This window comes from Choloepus didactylus, chromosome X (assembly GCF_015220235.1).
Source record: "Choloepus didactylus isolate mChoDid1 chromosome X, mChoDid1.pri, whole genome shotgun sequence".
Lineage (NCBI taxonomy): Eukaryota > Metazoa > Chordata > Mammalia > Pilosa > Megalonychidae > Choloepus > Choloepus didactylus.
The window spans coordinates 129,043,382-129,071,008 of record NC_051334.1 but is presented as its reverse complement, the minus strand read 5'-3'; the positions used below and the strand labels follow the sequence as shown (position 1 = coordinate 129,071,008).

At 38.5% G+C, this 27,627-nt stretch overlaps 1 protein-coding gene and 1 pseudogene across 15 annotated transcripts in view; one reads left to right on the top strand and one right to left on the bottom strand.

The window, feature by feature from the left end:
• Window positions 1-27,627, bottom strand: part of TMEM164 (transmembrane protein 164) — a 318,291-nt gene that overhangs the window by 122,383 nt on the left and 168,281 nt on the right. The gene's annotated exons all lie outside the window — the stretch shown is intronic.
• Window positions 1,204-2,073, top strand: LOC119523666 (annotated as a pseudogene).

The window sequence follows — 27,627 nt, the reverse complement described above, 5'->3', positions numbered from 1 at the left end:
GGTCCAGCACCATTTGTTGAAGAAAAGAGTATTTCTTCTCCATTCAATTGTCTTGGCACCCTTGTCAAAAATCAGTCAAACAAAAATGTAAGGTTTTATTTCTGGACTGTCTATTCTGTCCATTGGTCTATATGTCTATACTTATCCCAGCACCATACTGTCTTGATTCTGCCAACTTTGTTCTTCCCTTTAAAGATTGTTTAGGCTATTCTGGGTCCCTTGAATTTTAGGATCAGCTTTTCAATTTCTGCAAAGAAGGCAGTTGAAATTTTTAATAGGGATTGTGTTTAATCTGCAGATCAATTTGGGGAATACTGCCATCTCAACAATATCAAGTATTCCAATCCAAGAACATGGGATGTCTTTCCACTTACTTTGGTCTTTACTAATTTCTTTCAAGGATGCTTTGTAGTTTTCAGTGTACAAGTTTTACACTTTTCTCAAATTTATCCTTAAGTATTTTATTCTTTTTCTATGCTACTGTTAATGGAATTGCTTTCTTAATTTCATTTTTGAACTGTTCAGGCACAAATTTTTAAGGCACTGAAAGAAAAGAACTGTCAACACAGAATGGTATATCCAGCCAAAATATCCTTTAGGAAGGAAGGTAAAATAATGACATTGTCAGATGAAGAGAAACTAAGAGAATTTGTTGCCAGCAGTCCTGGAAGTTCTTCAAACAGAAGGTAGATGATACCAGTCAGAAGAATAAGAGAAATGGTAAATAGCTGGGTAAATATAATAAACTATTCTTCTACTCAAGTTCCTTAAAATCTTTCATGTTTGAAAGCAAAATTATAACATGGTCTCATAGGGTCTTCAATGTCTGTAGACATAATATTCCAATTGAAGTGGTAAAATATTAATTCTAACTAGGCTTGAGATGTTAAGTATATATAATGTAATACAAATAAATTTAGTAAAAAACAATATATAAATTAGAATACTAAATAATGTTTGAATAATGCAAAGGAAGGCAGAAAAGGGGAAACACAGAGGAACAAAAACTAGAGGGAACAAATAATAAAATGATGGACCTAAATGCAAACAGATCTATAATTACACTAAATGTTAGTGACCTAAACAAACCAATTAAGAATCAAAGGCTCCCAATGTGATTCCATCCTGCGTGACTGTTTTCTGAAACAGTAGCTGTCTATCTCCATCTGCCTTCTCTCCCACCTAAGTGTGTGCCACCACCCCATGGAAGATTCTATGGACACGGACATGAGCCCCCTGAGGCCCCAAAACTATCTTTTAAGTTGTGAACTAAAGGCCAACAAAGATTATCACTTTAAGGTGGATAATGATGAAAATGAGCACCAGTTACCTTTAAGAATGGTCAGTTTAGGGGGCTGGTGCAAAGGATGAATTGCATATTGTTGAAGCAGAGGCAATGAATTATGAAGGTAGACCAATTAAAGTAACACTGGCAACTTTGAAAACGTCTGTATCGCCAATAGTTTCTCTTGGAGGCTTTGAAATAACTCCACCTGTGGTCTTACAGTTGCGGTGTGATTAAGGGCCTGTGCATATTAGTGGACAACACTTAGTAGCTGTGGAGGAAGAAGCAGAGTCAGAAGATAAAGAAGAGGAGGATTTGAAATTAAGTATATCTGGAAAGTGATCTGCCCCTGGAAGTGGTAGCAAGGTTCCACCAAAAAAAGTAAAACTTGCTGCTGATGAAGATGACAGTGATGATGATGATTTTGATGATGAGGAAACAGAAGAAAAAGCTCCAGTGAAGAAATTTACACAAAATACTCCTGCCAAAAATGCACAGAAATCAAACCAGAATGGAAAAGACTCTAAACCATCAACACTAAGATCAAAAGGTCAATAATCCTTAAAAAAAAAAAAAAAAAAAAAACAAGAAAAAACTCCTAAAACACCAAAAGGACCTAGTTCTGTAGAAGACATTAAAGCAAAGATGCAAGCAAGAATAGAAAAAGGTGGTTCCCTTCCCAAAGTGGAAGCCAAATTCATCAACTATATGAAGAATTGCTTCTGGATGACTGACCAGGAGGCTATTCAAGATCTCTGGCACTGGAGGAAGTCTCCTTAAGAAAATAGTTTAAACAATTTGTTAAAATTTTCCATCTTATTTCATTTCTGTAACAGTTGAATTCTGGCTGTCCTTTTTATAATGCAGAGTGAGAATTTTCCCTACCATGTCTGAATAAATATTGTCCAGGTTCCTCTGCCAAGAATGTGTTGTCCAAAATGCCTGTTTAGTTTTTAAATATGTAACCCCACACTTTGCTTGGTTTTAAGAATGTATGGAATGTTATGATAGGACACAGTAGTAGTGGGGAGACAAAAATAGACACGTGAAATACACTCAGTATTTTAATAAAAAACAAAACAACAACAATAACAAAAAGAATCAAAGACTGTCAGATGCATAAAACACCATGAACCAATGTGCAGTTTGGATGTATTATGTCCCCCAAAATGCCATGTTCTTTTATGCAATCTTGCGGGGGCAGACAGATTAATCTCTCAGATTAGGATGTGACTTCTTGATTGAGTGTTTCCATGGAGATGTGATCCATCCACCTGTGGGGAATAGCTTTGAGTAGATTATTTCCATGGAGGTGTGGCCTCACCCATTCAGCATAGGTCTTGATTAGTTTACTGGAGCCCTATAACAGCTCAGACAGAAGGAGCTCAGTGCTGCTGCAGCTTAGAGAGACATTTTGGAGATGGCTGTTGAAAGCAGACTTTTGCTGATGCTTTGGAGATACTAGCCCAGAGTTTGCCCTGAGAAGCTAAGCCTAGAGACATTTTAGAGAACACTGTTTTGAAACGCAACCTAGGAGCAAGCAGATGCCAGCCACGTGCCTTCCAAGCTAAAAGAGGTTTTCTAGACGCCAATGGCCTTTCTCCAGTGAAGGTATACTCCTGTTTATGCCTTGGTTTGGACACTTTTATGACTACAGAACTGTAAATTTGTAGCCAAATAAAACCCCTTTATAAAAGCCAATCCATTACTGGTATTTTGCATAATGGCAGCATTAGCAAACCGGAACCACCAACTATATGCTGCCTTTAAGAAACTCAACTTCAAATATAATGGCATAGGTATATTACAAGTAACAAAATGGAAATATGCATATAATGCAAACACTAATCAAAACGATAGTGGCTATATTAATATCAGACAAAGTAGATTTCAGAGCCAAAAAAATTACCAGGGACAAAAACAGACATTATATAATGATAAGAAGGTTAATTCACAAAGAAAACATAGCAATCCTAAATGTCTGTATTCCTAACAACAGAGCTTCAAATACATGAAGCAAAAACTGACAAACTGACAGGAGAAATAGACAAACCCACAATCATATTTGGAAACCTCAACAGCCTTCTTTCAGTAACTAAACTAGTAGACAGAAGATCATTAAGGTTATAAAGGAGCTCAATGACCCTATCAACCAACTGGATCTAACTGACATCAACAGAACACTCCACCCAACAACTGCAGAACACACATTTTTTTCAAATGCACACGGAACATTCAATAAGATAGCCCATACCATGAGCCATAAAACAGACTTCAACAAATTTAAAATAATTGAAATTACACAAAGTATGTTCTCTGATCATAAATTAAATGAGAAATCAATATCAGAAAGACAACAGGAAAATCTTCCAACATTTGGAAGTTAAACACAATTGTAAATAATCTAAGAATCAAAGAAGACATCTCAAAGGAAAGTATAAAATATTTTAAACTGGACAAAAATTAAAATATGGCAATTCAAAATTTGTGAGATGCACATACCACAAAACTCTCATTAGAAAAAAGGTTTCAAGTCAATAATCCAAGCTTCCACCTTAAGAAACCAGAAGAAGAAGAGCAAAATAAACCCAAAGCAAGCAAAAGGAGCAAAATAATAAAGATAACTACAGAAATCAATGAAATTGAAAATAGAAAGACAAGAGAGAAAAATCAATTAAACCAAAAGCTGGTTTCATGAAAAGATCAACACAATTGATTACCTTCTAGGCAAAATGAAGTGGGTAAGAGAGAAGACAAAAGTTATCAATATCAGGAATTAAAGAAGGAATATCTCCACAGATCCCAAGGAATTAAAAGGATAATAAGGGAAGACCACGAACTGTCCTACACATACAAATTCTATAACTTAGATGAAATGGAACAATGCCTCAAAGACCACAAACCACCAAAACTCAACCAACATGAACTAGATAAACTGAATAATCCTATTGAAACAAATGAATTTGTAGTTAAAATCTTCTGAATAAGAAATCTCCCAGCTCAGATGGTTTCAGTAGCAAATTTTACCAAATAGTTACATAATCTCATCCAGAAAACAGAAGAGGAGGCAACAGTTATCAACTCATTTTATGAGATCATTATTATCCTGACACTAAAACTAGACAAAGATAACAGAAACAGAAAGAGAAAGAGAAAGAGATAGAGAGAGGTAGGGGTAGAGGTAGAGGGGTTGAGAGGTAGGGGTAGAGGTAGAGAGAAGGAGGGAGGGAGAGGGAGGGAGAGAGGAGGGAGAGGGAGAGGGAGAGAGGGAGAGAGAGAGAGAGAGTGCGAGTGAGCGCGCAAGAGAGAATTACACACCAATAGCACTTCTGAATACAAACACAGGAATCCTACACAAATTATTAACAAATCTAATGCAGCAATATAAAATTAATACTTCATGACCAAGTGGGCTTTGTCCTAGTAATACAGGGGTGGTTCAATATTTGAAATTCAATCAATGCAATCCACCAACTTAGCATGTAACGAATAAAAAGTTCATGATCCTATAAATTGGTGCAGAGGAGGCATTTATCAAAATTCAACATCTGTTCACAATAAAAATTCACTGCAAACTAGAAATAAAATGGAACTGCCATACCTGATTCAGGGAATCTATAAAACACTACACCTAATATCATATTTGATGGTGAAAGACTGAACACTTTCCACCTAACATTGGAAACAAGGCATGGAGGCCCACTCTTGCCACTAGTATTCAAATCATCCTGGCAGCTCTAGCCAGTGCAATAAGACTACAAAAATTATAGAGATTGGAAAGGAAAAAATAAAACTGTCCCTATTTGTAAAGGACAGGATTATTTTTGTGGGGAAAAAACAAGAAATCTACCCAAAAACTCCTAGGCTAATACCTGAATTTAGCAAGTTTGCAAGATAAAAAGAAAAAAATCAATTGCATTTCTATAAAACAAGAGTGTACAATTGGAAAATTTACAACAGCTAAAAAAACCTGAAATACTTAGGTATAAATCTAACAAAATATGTATATAATCTGTATGCTGAAAACGGCAATATTTGATTAAGAAATCAAAGACATAAATAAACAGAAACATACCATTTTCAAGGATTGAAAGACTCAACATAGGAAAGATGTCAATTCACACCAAAATGACCTCAAAATCAAGGCAATTCCAATCAAAATCCCAGCAGTATATTTGTAGATAGATATAAAATAATTCTAAAATTAATATGAAGGAAAAAGAAACTAGAATAGCTAAAATAACTTTGCAAAAGAAGCAGTGAGATGAAGGAATTTTACAACCCAATTTTATGGCTTACTAAAAATCTATAGCAATCAAAAAAGATAGTTTTGGCCAAGGATAGACACGTTAATCAACGAAACAGAACAGTGCTGAAACAGACTCACACAGATATGGCCATTTGATTTTTGACAAAGGTGCAAAAGCAGTTCAATGGAGAAAGGATAGGCTTTCTAACTAATGATGCTGGAGTAATTGAACATCTATATATAAAATAAAAATTAACCTAAACCTCACAGCTTATACAAAAGCTAAGTCATAAATCTAAATATAAAAGGTAAAATTATAAAAATTTTAGAAGAAAACATAGGAAAAAATCTGTGGGACCTTCAGATAGGCAAAAAAGTTCTTAGACATGACACCAAAAACACAATCCATAAAAGAAAGAGAAAAGATAAATTGAACTTCATGAACATTTAAAATATCTGCCCTATGGAAGACACTTTTAAGAGAATGAAGACAAGCTATAGAGGAGGAGAAAATATTTGCAAATTACATATCCAACAAAGGACTTTATTCAGGAATATATAAAGAATCCTTAAGCTCAACAATAAGAAAATAAACAACCCAATTAAAAAATGGCCAAAAACTTGAACAGATACTTTACCAAGAAAGAAAAATGGATGGCAAACAAGCAAATTAAAAGATGTTACGTATCATTAGAGAAATGCAAACTAAAACCAAAATGAGATATCATTACTCACCTCTTAAAATCACTAAAATAAAAATGCTGACAATACCAATTGTTGGAGAGGATATGGAAAAACTGAAACTCATACACTGTTGATGGAAATATAAAATGTTATATACACCACTTTGAAAAAACAGTTTGGCAGTTTCTTAGAAAGTAAAAATTTGTCATGTGACCCAATGAACCCACTCCTGAATATTCAACCCTAGAAAAAATGAAAGCATGTTTACATGAACTCTGTATACAGATATTCACAGCAACTCTATTCACAATTGCCAAAATCTAGAATCAGCCCAGATGCCCTTCAATGGGTGCATGGATAAACAAACTGTGGCATATATATATATATATATATATATATATATATATATATATACACACACACACACATACACACACCATAGAATACCATTCAGCAATAAATAAAAACAAACAATTGACACATGGAACAACTTGGATAAATCCTAAAGACATTATGCTGAGTGAACAAAGCCGGTATCAAAAGGTTACAAACTGCAGGGTTTTATTTATTTGACATTCTCCAAATGACATAACTATAGTGATGGACAACTGATCAGTGGTTGCCAGGTTTTAGAGATGTGGGAGTTGTCATTCTAAAGGGACAGTATAAGGAATTTTTTTAAGTGATGAAACTGTTCTGCACTGATTATGGTGGTAGTTACAGAAATCTATACTTGGGTTAAAATCATGGAACGGTACACCAAAAGAAAGCCAATACTACTGAATGATAATTAAATAAAATCTAAAAATATATAAGAAGCAAAACACTGAACACCCCCAGTCTCAGACCTTATTTTTAAAGTCTTGTTTCAGCTTTTATACCCATAAAATAAGTGAGCCAAGATTATAAACCTTTTTAAATAATGCTTTCTTGTTCTAGATTTCTTAACATTAAAATTTTAAACATACATAAAAGTATAAAAAATAATATAATGAACTCCTTTGTGCCCACCATCCAACTTTAATAAATTTGCACATTATCATTTCAATTGAAGCCCTCTGTTTACCCTTCATGAATACCACTCATATCCCCTAACCCCACCAGAGTCAACCACTATCCTGATGTTAATGCATATCTCTCCATTATCCTGATGTTAATGGGTATAATGTTTTTATACATTTATTACATTTGTATGTATCCACAAACCATATACAGTGTTTTTCCATGTTTTTCATGTTAAGTAAATGGTATAATATTATATATACATATATCATTCTGCAAATTAAGTTTTTTACTCAGTATGACTTCTTCTAATTATCCATGTCAATACACATATAGCTCTACTTCATCTATTTTTCACTTCTGTGTATTATTCAATTTGTATGAATATACCACAACTTATTTATCCATTGTCATGTTAATGGACATTTGGATCTACTCTATTCCATTCAGACAGCAATTAGGTTGAGATTTAGTCTATAATTTGTATCATAAAAACAGTAGATCTATTCCCACCAGCCCTGAGCACTGGGTCCTTCCATTCTCACCTTCTGTTTCTTTAAGCCCTTGGTCCGAGAGTGGAGACTTTTTGCCCCTGTCGTGAGACCCCACAGCACAAGTCTGTCATATGGCAGGGAATGAGGGAATGCAATTAGAACTGTGCTTTTCAGAACTCAAAAATAGATAACAAACATGTTAACATGTCACAGATATGTTAACAATGGCTGAATCTAGGTGGAAGTCATACAAGTGTTCCTTGTTCACACTTTTCCACGTGTCTGCAATTTTTCAGAACAAAAGTTGGAAAATAAAAAACAAAGTACAACACAAAGCCTGGGTTGGTTTTGCCTGTGAGCACAAAGATAATTACCTGGCTGCAGCTAGTGGTTTCCTACTTCCTTATTCCTGGACCAGATAGGATTGCACAACTACAGAGGCTCCAGAACTTCTTTTTTCCTGCGACATTTAGGAAGTTGGAAAAAGTCGCCATGTGGAAGGTGCTCAAATGGTAAAGGGGGCTACATATCTGAAAGCACTTTTCCTATCTGAATGAAAACAATTTTTATTCCCTGGGACCTAAATTCTAACAGTAGTGTACATAGATGGTAAAGCATAAAGGTAAGACAAGGATGATATTATTATTAACATTTATTGCGTACTTAGTATATGTTAGCTATCATGCTAAGAGATTTAATGTCAAATAATGCACTGTTTAAATACACTATATTATGCTCATCCAAATGATGGAATACTATGCAGCCACTAGAAATCATGTTTAGAAGAACACTTAATACTTAACAACATGAGAAAACAATCATGATATATTAACTTTTTACATATTACAAAACAGTATATATAGAATAATCTCAATTTTGTTTTTAAAAAATGGGTATAGACACAGAAGACTAGGAGGAAATGAGACCAATGCATTAATGGCAGAGTTATCAGTTATTTTTATTTTCTCTTTTATTACTTTCTGTAATGTTTGGTTTTCTTTCCCTCAATGAGCATGGATTGCTTTTATAAGAATGAAACATTTCTACCCCTCTATTAACCACTGCACAGCTCCTACATACCTTCCCCAAACCTTGTTTATTATGCTGTATAGCTTTTTTTCTGGAATTGCTTTTTGCCAAATATACTGCATAGCAGATCCCTCACTTGGCTTCCATTAAGGATTGGGAGGGCAGATTGGTCCTCATTCATGTGCGGAGTACTATGTTCCATGCTTCCCTGGGCAGGAGAAGTTATCTGAATCTCAGCATTCCTCTTACCCAGAGATGTAGTACATCCACACACATATTTAAAGCAGAACGGTCCAGGAGGAAGAAACAAAATAAAAGCTGTCCTGCTCTGGAAACCCTCAGAGAGCACTTCTGGGAAAGGATTTTTAGTGATGAATGTACTGAATTAGGAAATCTGGTCCAAGATTGTAGGAGTGAGCAAAATTGAATATATGCATGCAGGGAGGAGGGCAGCTGGAAAGGGAAAAGAACTGCAAGCAACCTAAAAGCTTCTTCCCTCTTTGAAGCATTAAGTCAAAGCAAGGCAGCAACCTGTCAGTGAGATGGTCTTTAGCTCCTACAAAAACAAACACCTGAACGGCTTTCCACGTGAAAAAGGAAATCTGTCCCCAGAATCATTGCATACTATGGATTTTCTAGGTTCAGGATCTCTTTCCCTTTTAAATCTGTAGCATTTGTATGCAGGGTTTTCTCTCCCTTGCCTAGAGCTGAGTTAACACCAAGGCCGCTCAGGTGAGAGGCAGCTTCCCAAACACCTTTTTCAGTAATGAGTCCAATGCTAAGCCAAAAAGCAGCCACCTCCCAGGTGAAGGTGTCAAGAGGCTGCTCATTTTTAACATCAAATGCCCCCAACAACAACTCTCAGTGCAGAAACCCTCAGGTTCCAGAGCTGCTGATCTGATGAGCACCAGGAAAGGGAGTGTTGAGATGGTTAAATCATTACAAGACATTAAGCCACAACGGGTCCAACCTCAGTGGATCTCATGATATCAGGGCAGTCCTAGATATCTAAGACTCTCTTCTGGGAAAAGTCATGCTGCTTAAACATCTGAGAGTATAAGAATAGGATCTAGAAAGAGAAGGGGCTATGGGGCTACTGAACTCTCATAATATCATGTGGCCCAAAGACCAACAGGGAATCAGTATCACAATGCCAAGATCACATGTCAAGCTGTCCCAGTTCCCCTCCCCCACACCTACTGCTTCCTTGACTTACCTTGGCTCACACCTGGCCTAGAGTCCGCTCTCCCTCCAGCAATGCACCTACTGCTCTCTGCAGCACAGATGAAATTTCATCTGCTCAACTTCAAAAGCCTCTCCAGACTGAGTCAGCAGATATCTGTATTCAAATAGTCACCAATTGTACTACAGGCAAGAAGGATGGACAGGCTGATTTTATGTTGCATCTGATATAAATACTCTGGCAGCTGAAGAGGATTCCCAAGACTCAGGAGAAGTAAAAAAAAAAATCCTTGCTCTCCTTCTTAGACCAAAAAGTGGGAATATGAACTCTGTGTATCTCCATCTCTAAAGACCATGGTATGCTGTCACCAGGATGAACTGCATCTTTCAAGGACTCCTCCCCTCACCTACTTAGATATTCCTTTTAAGTACTGGAGAATTTGTCCCACTGCCTTCTAGCTTATTAGCAGGATCACTGTCCTGTTGAACACATGCAATCCCCCCACCACCACACACACACAAAACACAGGTACATGCTCTCTCTCTTTCTCTGTGCTAGATCTAATTTCTCGAAACTTGAGGTCAGCAAACTATGGCCCTCTTGGTTTTGTAAAGTTTTATTGGAACACAGCCACATTCACTCATTTACATATTGTCTATGCTGATTTCACACTAAAATTACAGTTAAGTAGCTACAACAGAAATCATATGACCTGTTAACCAAAAACATTGACTATCTGGACCTTTAGGAAAAAAGTTTGCTGACTTCTGCTCTAAACCAAAATATACACTGGACCTTTGGTTTAAAGTGGCACCTGCCTACCAGTCACTAACACAACTTCTCCAATTTCACACTAAAACACATATGAAAATACAGAAAAAGACAAAACTCCCCAAATCACTGAAAACTTAGACTGATGGTTATTCTATTAACAGAATCTGGAAGAAATCTCCCTTTACAATAAGACTGATTCTGAAATGAGAAAATAAACCATCTGTGGCTAATCCATGCATGGCTTAGCTTCACGAAACAGTGGTCCTCAAAAACCAGAAAGACGACAGGAAGACACTGAGTCCTTCTCCCACCGTTAATCTCATGGCATAGGAATCCAGCGTCCATCTTGTAACCAGCACACTGGGCAGTCATACCTCCACTACATGCCTACTGCTAGCAGAGGAAATCAACAATCCACCCCATCCTCAGACTGGTCTACATCCATTTGGAGACTCCAACTCCCCAAAGTCAACAGGGTGGAAGTGGAATTGGAGATGCTACACCACATACCGAGAGTGGTAGTCTTCACAAGTAAAACTCAGGTAGTAACGCATGTAGGAGCTTGTAGTTTTTCACTTACTGTTCTGGTTTGCTAATGTTGCCATTATACAAAATACCAGAAATGGATTGGCTTTTATAAAGGGGGTTTATTTGGTTACAAAGCTACAGTCTGAAGGCCATGAAAATGTCCAAGTTAAGGCATCAACACAAGTATACCTTCACCAAAAGAAACCCAATGGTGTCCAGAAAACCTGTTAGCTGGAAGGCATCTGGCTGGCATCTGCTGATCCCGGGTTGTGTTCCAGCTCCTCTCTTAGCTCCTGTGCATTCTTCAAAATGTTGCTCTTGGGCATTTTGTCCTCCCTTAGCTTTTCCAGAGCAAACTCTGGGCTAGCATCAACAAAGCATTAGCATAGGCCTGCTTTCAATGGCCGTATCCAAAATGTCTCTCTCAGCTGCTCTCCAACATGTCACTCACAGCTGCTCTGTCTTTCTGTTTGGGAGCTCTTTATAAGACCCCAGTGATTAAATCAAGACCCACCGTGAATGGGTGGGATAACACCTCCACAGAGATTAACCAAAAGTCTTGCCCACCGTTGATTGAGTCACATCTCCATGGAAACACTCAATCAATATGTTCCAAGCTAATCAACACTAATACGTCTGCCCCCACAAGATTGCATCAAAGGAGGCGGGGTAAGATGGCGGACTGGTGAGCTGTATGTTTTAGTTACTCCTCCAGGAAAGTAGGTACAAAGCCAGGAACTGCGTGGACTGGACCCCACAGAGCAATCTGACTTTGGGCATACTTCATACAACACTCATGAAAATGTGGAACTGCTGAGATCAGCGAAATCTGTAAGTTTTTGTGGCCAGGGGACGCGCACCCCTCCCTGCCAGGCTCAGTCCCGTGGGAGGAGGGGCTGTCAGCTCCAGGAAGGAGAAGGGAGAACTGCAGTGGCAGCCCTTATCAGAAACTCATTCTACTGATCCAGACTCCAACCATAGATAGACTGAGACCAGACACCAGAGAATCTGAGAGCAGCCAGCCCAGCAGAGAGGAGACAGGCATAGAAAAAAAACAACACGAAAAACTCCAAAATAAAAGCGGAGGATTTTTGGAGTTCTGGTGAACATAGAAAGGGGAAGGGCAGAGCTCAGGCCCTGAGGCTCATATGCAAATCCCGAAGAAAAGCTGATCTCTCTGCCCTGTGGACCTTTCCTTAATGGCCATAAATGCTTTGTCTCTTAGCATTTCAATAACCCATTAGATTTCTGAGGAGGGCCCTTTTTTTTTTTTTTAATCCTTTTTTCTTTTTCTAAAACAATTACTCTAAGAAGCCCAATACAGAAAGCTTCAAAGACTTGCAATTTGGGCAGGCCAAGTCAAGACCAGAACTAAGAGAGCTCTGAGACAAAAGGCAATAATCCAGTGGCTGAGAAAATTCACTAAACACCACAACTTCCCAAGAAAAGGGGGGTGTCCGCTCACAGCCATCAGCCTGGTGGACAGGAAACACTCCTGCCCATCGCCAGCCCCATAGCCCAGAGCTGCCCCAGACAACCCAGTGTGACGGAAGTGCTTCAAATAACAGGCACACTCCACAAAACTGGGCGTGGACATTAGCCTTCCCTGCAACCTCAGCTGATTGTCCCAGAGTTGGGAACGTGGAGCAGTGTGAATTAACAAAGCCCCATTCAGCCATCAGTTCAGCAGACTGGGAGCCTCCCTACACAGCCCAGCAGCCCAGAACTGCCCTGGGGGGACGGCACTCACCTGTGACATAGCACAGTCATCCCTCAACAGAGGACCCGGGGTGCACAGCCTGGAAGAGGGGCCCACTTGCAAGTCTCAGGAGCCATACGCCAATACCAAGGACTTGTGGGTCAGTGGCAGAGACAAACTGTGGCAGGACTGAACTGAAGGATTAGACTATTGCAGCAGCTTTAAAACTCTAGGATCACCAGGGAGATTTCATTGTTAGAGCCACCCCCACTCCCTGACTGCCCAGAAACACGCCCCATATACAGGGCAGGCAACACCAACTACACACGCAAGCTTGGTACACCAATTGGACCCCACAAGACTCACTCCCCCACTCACCAAAAAGGCTAAGCAGGGGAGAACTGGCTTGTGGAGAACAGGTGGCTCGTGGACGCCACCTGCTGGTTAGTTAGAGAAAGTGTACTCCACGAAGCTGTAGATCTGATAAATTAGAGATAAGGACTTCAATTGGTCTACAAATCTTAAAAGAACCCTATCAAGTTCAGCAAATGCCAAGGGGCCAAAAAGAACAGAAAATTCTAAAGCATATGAAAAAAACAGACGATATGGATAACCCAAGCCCAAGCACCCAAATCAAAAGATCAGAAGAGACACAGCACCTAGAGCAGCTACTCAAAGAACTAAAGATGAACAATGAGACCATAGTACGGGAGACAAAGGAAATCAAGAAGACCCTAGAAGAGCATAAAGAAGACATTGCAAGACTAAATAAAAAAATGAATGATCTTATGGAAATTAAAGAAACTGTTGACCAAATTAAAAAGATTCTGGACACTCATAGTACAAGACTAGAGGAAGTTGAACAACGAATCAGTGAACTGGAAGATGACAGAATGGGAAATGAAAGCATAAAAGAAAGAATGGGGAAAAAAATTGAAAAAATCGAAATGGACCTCAGGGATATGATAGATAATATGAAACATCCGAATACAAGACTCATTGGTGTTCCAGAAGGGGAAGAAAAGGGTAAAGGTCTAGGAAGAGTAGTCAAAGAAATTGTTGGGGAAAACTTCCCAAATCTTCTAAACAACATAAATACACAAATCATAAATGCTCAGCGAACCCCAAATAGAATAAATCCAAATAAACCCACTCCGAGACATATTCTGATCACACTGTCAAACACGGAAGAGAAGGAGCAAGTTCTGAAAGCAGCAAGAGAAAAGCAATTCACCACATACAAAGGAAACAGCATAAGACTAAGTAGTGACTACTCAGCAGCCACCATGGAGGCAAGAAGGCAGTGGCACGATATATTTAAAATTCTGAGTGAGAAAAATTTCCAGCCAAGAATACTTTATCCAGCAAAGCTCTCCTTCAAATTTGAGGGAGAGCTTAAATTTTTCAAAGACAAACAAATGCTGAGAGAATTTGCTAACAAGAGACCTGCCCTACTGGAGATACTAAAGGGAGCCCTACACACAGAGAAACAAAGAAAGGACAGAGAGACTTGGAGAAAGGTTCAGTACTAAAGAGATTCGGTATGGGTACAATAAAGGATATTAATAGAGAGAGGGGAAAAATATGACCAACATAAATGAAAGGATAAGATGGCTGATTCAAGAAATGCCTTCACGGTTATAACGTTGAATGTAAATGGATTAAACTCCCCAATTAAAAGATATAGATTCGCAGAATGGATCAAAAAAAATGAACCATCAGTATGTTGCATACAAGAGACTCATCTTAGACACAGGGACACAAAGAAACTGAAAGTGAAAGGATGGAAAAAAATATTTCATGCAAGCTACAGCCAAAAGAAAGCAGATGTAGCAATATTAATCTCAGATAAAATAGACTTCAAATGCAGGGATGTTTTGAGAGACAAAGAAGGCCACTACATACTAATAAAAGGGGCAATTCAACAAGAAGAAATAACAATCGTAAATGTCTATGCACCCAATCAAGGTGCCACAAAATACATGAGAGAAACACTGGCAAAACTAAAGGAAGCAATTGATGCTTCCACAATAATTGTGGGAGACTTCAACACATCACTCTCTCCTATAGATAGATCAACCAGACAGAAGACCAATAAGGAAATTGAAAACCTAAACAATCTGATAAATGAATTAGATTTAACAGACATATACAGGACATTACATCCCAAATCACCAGGATACACATACTTTTCTAGTGCTCATGGAACTTTCTCCAGAATAGATCATATCCTGGGACATAAAACAAGCCTCAATAAATTAAAAAGATTGAAATTATTCAAAGCACATTCTCTGACCACAATGGAATACAATTAGAAGTCAATAACCATCAGAGACTTAGAAAATTCACAAATACCTGGAGGTTAAACAACACACTCCTAAACAATCAGTGGGTTAAAGAAGAAATAGCAAGAGAAATTACTAAATATATAGAGATGAATGAAAATGAGAACACAACATACCAAAACCTATGGGATGCAGCTAAAGCAGTGCTGAGGGGGAAATTTATAGCACTAAACGCATATATTAAAAAGGAAGAAAGAGCCAAAATCAAAGAACTAATGGATCAACTGAAGAAGCTAGAAAATGAACAGCAAACCAATCCTAAACCAAGTACAAGAAAAGAAATAACAAGGATTAAAGCAGAAATAAATGACATGGGGAACAAAAAAACAATAGAGAGGATAAATATCACCAAAAGTTGGTTCTTTGAGAAGATCAACAAGATTGACAAGTCCCTAGCTAGACTGACAAAATCACAAAGAGAGAAGACCCATATAAACAAAATAATGAATGAAAAAGGTGACATAACTGCAGATCCTGAAGAAATTAAAAAAATTATAAGAGGATATTATGAACAACTGTATGGCAACAAACTGTATAATGTAGAAGAAATGGACAATTTCCTAGAAACATATGAACAACCTAGACTGACCAGAGAAGAAATAGAAGACCTCAACCAACCCATCACAAGCAAAGAGATCCAATCAGTTATCAAAAATCTTCCCACAAATAAATGCCCAGGGCCAGATGGCTTCACACGGGAATTCTACCAAACTTTCCAGAAAGAACTGACACCAATCTTACTCAAACTCTTTCAAAACATTGAAGAAAATGGAACACTACCTAACTCATTTTATGAAGCTAACATCAATCTAATACCAAAACCAGGCAAAGATGCTACAAAAAAGGAAAACTACCGGCCAATCTCCCTAATGAATATAGATGCAAAAATCCTCAAAAAAATACTTGCAAATCGAATCCAAAGACACATTAAGAAAATCATACACCATGACCAAGTGGGGTTCATTCCAGGCATGCAAGGATGGTTCAACATAAGAAAATCAATCAATGTATTACAGCACATTAACAAGTGAAAAGGGAAAAATCAAACGATCATCTCAATAGATGCTGAAAAAGCATTTGACAAAATCCAACATCCGTTTTTGATAAAAACACTTCAAAAGGTAGGAATTGAAGGAAACTTCCTCAACATGATAAAGAGCATATATGAAAAACCCACAGCCAGCATAGTACTCAATGGTGAGAGACTGAAAGCCTTCCCTCTAAGATCAGGAACAAGACAAGGATGCCCGCTGTCACCACTGTTATTCAACATTGTGCTGGAAGTGCTAGCCAGGGCAATCCGGCAAGACAAAGAAATAAAAGGCATCCAAATTGGAAAAGAAGAAGTAAAACTGTCATTGTTTGCAGATGATATGATCTTATATCTAGAAAACCCTGAGAAATCGACGATACAGCTACTAGAGCTAATAAACAAATTTAGCAAAGTAGCGGGATACAAGATTAATACACATAAGTCAGTAATGTTTCTATATGCTAGAAATGAACAAACTGAAGAGACACTCAAGAAAAAGATACCGCTTTCAATAGCGACTAAAAAAATCAAGTACCTAGGAATAAACTTAACCAAAGATATAAAAGACCTATACAAAGAAAACTACGTAACTCCACTAAAAGAAATAGAAGGGGACCTTAAAAGATGGAAAAATATTCCATGTTCATGGATAGGAAGGCTAAATGTCATTAAGATGTCAATTCTACCCAAACTCATCTACAGATTCAATGCAATCCCAATCAAAATTCCAACAACCTACTTTGCAGACTTGGAAAAGCTAGTTATCAAATTTATTTGGAAAGGGAAGATGCCTCGAATTGCTAAAGACACTCTAAAAAAGAAAAACGAAGTGGGAGGACTTACACTCCCTGACTTTGAAGCTTATTATAAAGCTACAGTTGCCAAAACAGCATGGTACTGGCACAACGATAGACATATAGATCAATGGAATCGAATTGAGAATTCAGAGATAGACCCTCAGATCTATGGCCGACTGATCTTTGATAAGGCCCCCAAAGTCACTGAACTGAGTCATAATGGTCTTTTCAACAAATGGGGCTGGGAGAGTTGGATATCCATATCTAAAAGAATGAAAGAGGACCCCTACCTCACCCCCTACACAAAAATTAACTCAAAATGGACCAAAGATCTCAATATAAAAGAAAGTACCATAAAACTCCTAGAAGATAATGTAGGAAAACATCTTCAAGACCTTGTATTAGGCGGCCACTTCCTAGACTTTACACCCAAAGCACAAGCAACAAAAGAGAAAATAGATAAATGGGAACTCCTCAAGCTTAGAAGTTTCTGCACCTCAAAGGAATTTCTCAAAAAGGTAAAGAGGCAGCCAACTCAATGGGAAAAATTTTTGGAAACCATGTATCTGACAAAAGACTGATATCTTGCATATATAAAGAAATCCTACAACCCAATGACAATAGTACAGACAGCCCAATTATAAAATGGGCAAAAGATATGAAAAGACAGTTCTCTGAAGAGGAAATACAAATGGCCAAGAAACACAAGAGAAAATGTTCAGCTTCACTAGCTATTAGAGAGATGCAAATTAAGACCACAATGAGATACCATCTAACACCGGTTAGAATGGCTGCCATTAAACAAACAGGAAACTACAAATGCTGGAGGGGATGTGGAGAAATTGGAACTCTTATTCATTGTTGGTGGGACTGTATAATGGTTCAGCCACTCTGGAAGTCAGTCTGGCAGTTCCTTAGAAAACTAGATATAGAATTACCATTCGATCCAGCGATTGCACTTCTCGGTATATACCCGGAAGATCGGAAAGCAGTGACACGAACAGATATCTGCACGCCAATGTTCATAGCAGCATTATTCACAATTGCCAAGAGATGGAAACAACCCAAATGTCCTTCAACAGATGAGTGGATAAATAAAATGTGGTATATATACACGATGGAATACTACGCGGCAGTAAGAAGGAACGATCTCGTGAAACATATGACAACATGGATGAACCTTGAAGACATAATGCTGAGCGAAATAAGCCAGGCACAAAAAGAGAAATATTATATGCTACCACTAATGTGAACTTTGAAAAATGTAAAACAAATGGTTTATAATGTAGAATGTAGGGGAACTAGCAATAGAGAGCAATTAAGGAAGGGGGAACAATAATCCAAGAAGAACAGATAAGCCATTTAACGTTGTGGGGATGCCCAGGAATGACTATGGTCTGTTAATTTCTGATGGATATAGTAGGAACAAGTTCACAGAAATGTTGCTATATTAGGTACCTTTCTTGGGGTAAAGTAGGAACATGTTGGAAGTTAAGCAGTTATCTTGGGTTAGTTGTCTTTTTCTTACTCCCTTGTTATGGTCTCTTTGAAATGTTCTTTTATTGTATGTTTGTTTTCTTTTTAACTATTTTTTCATACAGTTGATTTAAAAAAGAAGGGAAAGTTAAAAAAAAAAACAAAAACAAGGAAAAAAAGATTTAGTGCCCCCTTGAGGAGCCTGTGGAGAATGCAGGGGTATTCACCTACCCCACCTCGATGGTTGCTAACATGACCACAGACATAGGGGACTGGTGGTGTGATGGGTTGAGCCCTCTACCACAGGTTTTACCCTTGGGAAGACGGTTGCTGCAACGGAGAGGCTAGGCCTCCCTATGGTTGTGCCTAAGAGCCTCCTCCCGAATGCCTCTTTGTTGCTCAGATGTGGCCCTCTCTCTCTAGCTAAGCCAACTTGAAAGGTGAAATCACTGCCCTCCCCCCTACGTGGGATCAGACACCCAGGGGAGTGAATCTCCCTGGCAACGTGGAATATGACTCCTGGGGAGGAATGTAGACCTGGCATCGTGGGACGGAGAACATCTTCTCGACCAAAAGGGGGATGTGAAAGGAAATGAAATAAGCTTCAGTGGCAGAGAGATTCCAAAATGAGCCGAGAGGTCACTCTGGTGGGCACTCTTACGCACACTTTAGACAACCCTTTTTAGGTTCTAAAGAATTGGGGTAGCTGGTGGTGGATACCTGAAACTATCAAACTACAACCCAGAACCCATGAATCTCGAAGACAATTGTATAAAAATGTAGCTTATGAGGGGTGACAATGGGATTGGGAAAGCCATAAGGACCACACTCCACTTTGTCTAGTTTATGGATGGATGAGTAGAAAAATAGGGGAAGGAAACAAACAGACAAAGGTACCCAGTGTTCTTTTTTACTTCAATTGCTCTTTTACACTCTAATTATTATTCTTGTTATTTTTGTGTGTGTGCTAATGAAGGTGTCAGGGATTGATTTAGGTGATGAATGTACAACTATGTAATGGTACTGTGAACAATCGAAAGTACGATTTGTTTTGTATGACTGCGTGGTATGTGAATATATCTCAATAAAATGAAGATAAGAAAAAAAAAAAAGATTATATTAAAAAAAAAAAAAAAAGATTGCATCAAAGAACATGGTGTTTTGGGGGACATAATACACCCAAACCAGCACATTTACTTTATCTGTTCAGAGTATCAGAGAACCTAGTAGTAAGGGTAGAAGATTCTGCAACTGTTAGACACTGTTTTACACTAGGAAATGGGCTAGAAGGTATAGGCATCAACCAGCTGAACCAACTGTCCCACCAAAAAGAACTTGAAGGGAGCCAAAGGCAATCCATATACCCTGTCTTTGATAAATAACAGATCCTCCTTTGAATATGCAAAAACATACCAAAAAACAGCATCGTTCCGATGAAAACCTCTGGCAGCACAAAGGAAATGCATACATTTTGAAGACTAAATCTCTGAATTTATTATATGAACCAGAGGATATATTTTAGAAAAGTGATCACATTCTGAACAGAGTGAGAGAAAACATAGATTATATGAAACAGATATAGAAAGCCAATAGAATAAAACAAATTGCAAAGGGAAGACAATAAGCTGAGGTAAAAAGAGAACTCATTCAAGCAAGGAAGAATTACAAAGAAATTAACATTGTAATAAAAGAATTAAAATTCACATTGGAGAGTGCAGAAGAGCAAAATGCATCAAATTCACGGTATGTAAGCCAAAATTGAGGCTCTCCAAGCAGAGGAAAAAGACACTTTAACTCAGAAATCCAACACAGGTTGATATTCGGAAATCTATTAATATAACATACCAAATGGGTAGGCCAAAGGAGAAAACAAAAATGAACCTCTCAAAAGATTCCCCAAAAGCATTAGCTAAATTCAACAATTATTTTTGATTTTTTTTAAATTTTTTTTTATTGAAATTGTTCAGATACCATACAACTATCCAAAGATCCAAAGTGTACAATCAACTGCCCACAGCACCACCATACAGCTGTGCATCCATCAACACAATTAATTTTTTTTTCAATTTTTAGAACATTTTCAGTACTCCAGGAAAGAAATAAAGACAAAAAAAAAAAGGAAACTCAGATCCTCTCATACCCCTAACCACGCCCCCCTCCATTATTGATTCATAGTTTTGGTATAGTACATTTGTTACAATGTTAAAATACTACTAACTGTAGTATATAGTTTGCAATAGTTATATATTTTTTCCCTATATGCCTTTCTATTATTAACTTCTAGTTGTAGTGTCATACATTTGTTCTAGTTTGTGAGAGAGATTTCTAATATTTGTATAGTTAATCACGGACATTGTCCACCACAAGATTCACTGTTTTATACATTCCCATCTTTTAAGCTCCAACTTTCCTTCTGGTGACATATATGACTCTGAGCTTACCCTTTCCACCACCTTCACACACCTTTCAGCACTGTTAGTTATTCTCACAACATGCTACCATCACCCCTGTCCATTTCCAAACGTTTAAGTTCACACTAGTTGAACATTCTGCTCATAATAAGCAACTGCTCCCCATTCTTTAGCCTCATTCTGTATCCTGGTGTTCTAGTTTGCTAATGCTGCCAGAATGCAAAACACCAGAAATGGATTGGCTTTTATAAAGGGGGTTTATTTGGTTACACAGTTACAGTCTTAAGGCCATAAAGTGTCCAAGGTAACACATCAACAATCGGGTACCTTCGGTGGAGGATGGCCAATGGTGTCCAGAAAACCTCTGTTAGCTGGAACGGCACATGGCTGGTGTCTGCTCCAAAGTTCTGGTTTCAAAATGGCTTTCTCCCAGGATGTTCCTCTCTAGGCTGCAGTTCCTCAAAAATGTCACTCTTAGTTGCACTTGGGGAATTTGTCCTCTCTTAGCTTCTCCAGAGCAAGAGTCTGCTTTCAACAGCCGTCTTCAAACTGTGTCTCATCTGCAGCTCCTGTGCTTTCTTCAAAGTGTTCTTCTTGGCTGTAACTCCTCTTCAAAAAGTCCCTCACAGCTGCACTGAGTTCCCTCTGCCTGTCAGCTCATTCATATGGCTCCACTGATCAAGGCCCACCCTCAATGGGTGGGGCCATGCCTCCATGGAAATATCTCATCAGAGTTATCACCTACAGTAGGGTGGGGCGCATTTCCATGCAAATCTAATCAGCACCAAAATGTCTGCCCCAAAAGACTGCATCAAAGAATATGGGCTTTTTCTGGGGGACATAATACATTCAAACCGGCACACCTGGTAACTTATGTTTCATGTCTATGAGTTTACATATTATAATTAGTTCATATCAGTGAGACCCTGCAATATTTGCCTTTATGTGTCTGTCTGATTTCAATCAATATAGTGCCCTCAAGGTTTCTTCATCAACCCATTTCTTTTAAGATGGTTTTGTTCACACACTATACATTCCATCCTAAGTAAACAATTGTTGGTTCCCCACATAATCACGTATTTATGTATTGAGCACCATTGCTACTCTCCATTTATTCCACAAAGACAGAGGAAGAGTCAAAGAAGGTGGAGAGGCAAAAGAAAAAGAGAAAGAGAGAAAAACAAACAAATAAAAAAATATATAAAAAAACTTGATAGCTAGAAAACGACAAAAGGAAAGACAGCATTAACCTCAAGTAGAATAACAAGTCAGACAACATCACCAATGCCAGGAGTCCCATACCCTTCCCCTATTCCTCCCCCATATGCATTTAGCTTTGGTATATTGCTTTTGTTACATTAAAGGAAGCATAATACAATGTTTCTGTTAATTCTAGCCTCTAGTTTGCATTGATTGTATTTCCCCCCCAATCCCACCTTATTTTTGACACCTTGCAATGTTGACATTCATTTGTTCTACCTTATGTAAAAACATATTTGTACCTTTTGTTACAATCATTGAGCACCCTAGGTTTCCCTGAGTTACACAGTCCCAGTCTTTATCCTTTGTCTTTTGTTCTGGTGTCCCACATGGCCCCAGCCTTCCTCTTTCAACCATATCCACAGTCATCTTTGTTCAGTGTACTTACATTGCTGTGCTACTATTTCCCAAAATTGTTTTCCAATCCTCTCACTCCTGTCTTTTCCTTTCTGTCTGCAGTGCTTCCTTAAGTGTTTCCTGTAGAGCAGGTATCTTGTTCACAAACTCTGTCACTGTCTGTTTGTCAGAGAATATTTTAAGCTCTCCCTCATATCTGAAGGATAGTTTTGCTGGATATAGGATCCTTGGTTGGTGGTTTTTCTCCTTCAGTATCTTAAATATATCACCCCACTTCCTTCTTGCCTCCATGGTTTCTATTGAGAAATCCACACATAGTTTTATCAGGCTTCCTTTGTATGTGATAGATCGCTTTTCTCTTGCTGCTTTCAGGATTCTCTCTATCTTTGGCGTTTGATAATCTGATTATTAAGTGTCTTGGCGTAAGCCTATTCAGATCTATTCTGTTTGGGGTACGCTGTGCTTCTTGGATCCGTAATTTTATGTCTTTGATAAGAGATGGGAAATTTTCATTGATTATTTCCTCTATTATTGCTTCTGCCCCTTTTCCCTTCTCTTCTCCTTCTGGGACACCAATAACATGTACATTTTTGCTTTTCATTTTGTCTTTAAGTTCCTGGAGATGTTGCTCGTATTTTTCCATTCTTTTCTCTATCTGTTCTTTTGTGTGTAGGCTTTCAGGTACCTTGTTCTCCAGTTCCTGAGTGTTTTCTTCTGCCTTTTGAGATCTGCTGTTGTATGTTTCCATTGTGTCTTTCATTTGTTGTGTTGTGCCTTTCATTTCCATAGATTCTGCCAGTTGGTTTTCGAATTTTCAATTTCTACCTTATGTACGTCCTGTGTTTTCATTATATGGTTCAGCTCTTTCACCATATCTTCCCGAAACTTTTTGAATTGACTTATTATTAGTTGTTTACATTCCTGTATCACAGTTGAAGTGTAAGTTTATTCCTTTGACTGAGCCATTACTTCATTTTTCTTAGTGTAGGTTGTAGTTTTCTGTTGTCTAGGCATGGTTTCCTTGGTTACCCAAATCAGGTTTTCCCAGACCAGAACGGGCTCAGGTCATAGAAGGAAGAAATATTCAGTATCTGGTTTCCCTGTGGGTGTGTCTTAGAAAGTTGGTACACCCTGTGATGCCTCAGATCACTGTGCTTTTCTGCCCAGCAGGTGGTGCCTGTCAGCCTGTCACTCCAGACTGGTATAAGAAGATGTGGCCCACGGCTGTTTTTCCCCAGACTCTGGGGTCTGGTTCTGAATGGAAGGCAGGTAGTAGAGCTGGGCCCCACCCCTTTCCTCTTAGGGAAGATACCCCTAGGGAGAGGTCATTAGCATTTGAATAGACTCTGCTTATGCTATCTCCACCCTTGTCTGGGTCAGAGCGCTGGGAACTGAAAATGGTTGTGGCTTTCTCCACTGAGTTGAAACAGGGACAAAAAGCCCCTTCAGGGCCAGTCTGCATTCACCCTCCGGCTCTCCCAGGTCAGATGTAACCCAAAGCCTCTGTCTGCTTGTTGGGGATTCGTACCTCATAGTGACCAGTTCACACTCACTAATTAAAAACCCAGTTGGAGCTCAGCTGAGCTATATTCGCTTGCTGGGAGAGAGCTTCTCTCTAGCACCACGAGGCTTTGCAGCTCGGGCTGTGGGGGAGGGGTCTCCCGACTTGGATCCGCAGTTTTTACTTACGGATTTTATGCTGTGATCTCAGGCATTCCGCCCAATGCAGATTGGTGTATGATGAGTGGACGGTCATGTTTGTCCCCCCGCAGTTACTCCAGATTATTTACTAGTTGTTCCTGGTTTTTTTTTCAGTTGCTCCAGGGGGACTACTTAGCTTCCATTCCTCTCTATGCCACCATCTTAGATCCTCTCTATTATTGATTTTTAAAAAGACTGGATGAGTTAAGAATAAGATAATTCCCTACCATTACAAAGAACATCTAACAAAGCAACAGCCAACATCAAGAGTCAATAGTGAAACAGCAGAGACCGTCTCATTAAAATCAGAAGAAAGGCATAGATTTCTGCTAGTACCACTATTACTTAACATTGTCCTGGAAGTTCTAGCCAATATAGTCAGGCTTTAAAAAGAAAAGCAAAAACAAAAACAAAAGTTTTGCTCTTTTAAAGGACATAAAGTTACTGTATGGGAGTTAATCTGATTAATATCCAAAATAATCCAAATGACACAGTTGAAAAACTATTAGAAATAAGAGTTAAGCATGGTGGCCAATTATAAAATAAGCATACAAATCAAAATCTTTCCTATGTACCTGCAATAAATATTGAAACAACTAGTTGAAAAATATCATAAGATGAAAAGATCCATTCATACTGATAACATAAACAAAAAACAAGCCAGGAATAATCTTTCTCTCTCTCTCTCTCTCTCTCTCTCTCTCTCTCTCTCTCTCTCTCTCTCTCTCTCTCTCTCTCACACACACACACACACACACACACACATTACTAAGTAGCATAAAAGAAAACTTAAATTTTCCACATTAAAAAAATATACCATGTCTTTTCCTGGATGGGAAGACTCAATGTTGTAAACATGTTAATTCTTCCAAAATGAAATTTTAGGCTTAAAGAAACTCCAATCAAAATCATAACAGGATTTTGGGGAGAACCTGACAAAACATTTGGAAGAAAAATATGGTTGAGACTAGCTAAGAAAAAAGAATAGATTTGTAATGGGCTGGGGAAAATGGCAAAAGAAAATCTGGCCTACCAGTTTCTGCTAATAAAAGAATGCAAAACTGGCAGAAAATCCAACAGAAAAATCAATGGAGTAATACAAAAAGCCCAAAAATGAACCTGAGCATATATAAGAATTTAGTATATGATAAAAGTGTAGTAGTAATAATCATAGGGAAATAGTTATTCAACAAACAATGCTTAAGTAAATTATTTGGGGGGAATATATGTTACATCTCTACCTTGTTCTATTCCCAAAATGAATTTTAGATGGACTGATAAGTTAAATATTTTAAAAACTATTAAAAAACTAGATTGTCTATCTGCTCTTAGAATGGAAAAAGTTTTTTCAAACATGAAAGCAATGGAAGAAATTGCCAAGTTCTGAAGGGGTTTTATTTTTTTTTTTTTTTTTTTTTTTAAATCATCATTTTATTGAGATATATTCACATACCACGCAGTCATACAAAACAAATTGTACTTTCGATTGTTTACAGTACCATTACATAGTTGTACATTCATCACCTAAATCAATCCCTGACACCTTCATTAGCACACACACAAAAATAACAAGAATAATAATTAGAGTGAAAAAGAGCAATTGAAGTAAAAAAGAACACTGGGTACCTTTGTCTGTCTGTTTCCCTCCCCTACTTTTCTACACATCCATCCATAAACTAGACAAAGTGGTGTTTGGTCCTTATGGCTTTCCCAATCCCATTGTCACCCCTCATAAGCTACATTTTTATACAGCTGTCTTCGAGATTCATGGGTTCTGGGTTGTAGTTTGATAGTTTCAGGTATCCACCACCAGCTACCCCAATTCTTTAGAACCTAAAAAGGGTTGTCTAAAGTGTGCATAAGAGTGCCCACCAGAGTGACCTCTCGGCTCCTTTTGGAATCTCTCTGCCACTGAAGCTTATTTCATTTCCTTTCACATCCCCCTTTTGGTCAGGAAGATGTTCTCCGTCCCACGGTGCCAGGTCTACATTCCTCCCTGGGAGTCATATTCCACGTTGCCAGGGAGATTCACTTCCCTGGGTGTCTGATCCCACGTAGGGGGGAGGGCAGTGATTTCACCTTTCAAGTTGGCTTAGCCAGAGAGAGAGGGCCACATCTGAGCAACAAAGAGGCACTGAAGGGGTTTTAGAAATCAATAGATTTAACCAATAAAAATGTAAAATACAACAAAAATTAACTCAAAATGAGTCACAGACCTAAACGAAAACTATAAAGCTTCTAAAACATAGGAGAAAATCTAACTGACTATAGTTTTGGCAATCAGTTTTTAAATTCAACACTAAAAACTTGGGCCATGAAAGGATCCAAAAAAGTGGTAAGTTGGACATCGCTAAAATTAAAATATTCTGCTTTGTGAAGAGAAGGCACAGACTGGGAGAAAATATTTGCAAAAAAACATATCTGATAAAAGACTTCAAAATATACAAAGAATTCTTAAAACTCAATAAGAAGAGGCGGGGCAAGATGGCAGACTGGTGAGCTGTATGTTTTAGTTACTCCTCCAGGAAAGTAGGTAGAAAGCCAGGAACTGCGTGGACTGGACACCACAGAGCAATCTGACTTTGGGCATACTTCATACAACACTCATGAAAATGTTGAACTGCTGAGATCAGCGAAATCTGTAAGTTTTTGCGGCCAGGGGACCCGCGCCCCTCCCTGCCAGGCTCAGTCCCGTGGGAGGAGGGGCTGTCAGCTCCGGGAAGGAGAAGGGAGAACTGCAGTGGCAGCCCTTATCGGAAACTCATTCTGCTGATCCAAACTCCAACCATAGATACACGGAGACCAGACACCAGAGAATCTGAGAGCAGCCAGCCCAGCAGAGAGGAGACAGGCATAGAAAAAAAACAACACGAAAAACTCCAAAATAAAAGCTGAGGATTTTTGGAGTTCTGGTGAACATAGAAAGGGGAAGGGCAGAGCTCAGGCCCGAGCTCAGGCCCGGAGGCGCATATGCAAATCCCGAAGAAAAGCTGATCTCTCTGCCCTGTGGACCTTTCCTTAATGGCCCTGGTTGCTTTGTCTCTTAGCATTTCAATAACCCATTAGATCTCTGAGGAGGGCCCTTTTTTTTTAATCCTTTTTTCTTTTTCTAAAACAATTACTCTAAGAAGCCCAATACAGAAAGCTTCAAAGACTTGCAATTAGGGCAGGTCAAGACAAGAGCAGAACTAGGAGAGCTCTGAGACAAAACGCAATAATCCAGTGGCTGAGAAAATTCACTAAACACCACAAATTCCCAAGAAAAGGGGGGTGTCCGCTCACAGTCATCATCCTGGTGGACAGGAAACACTCCTGCCCAT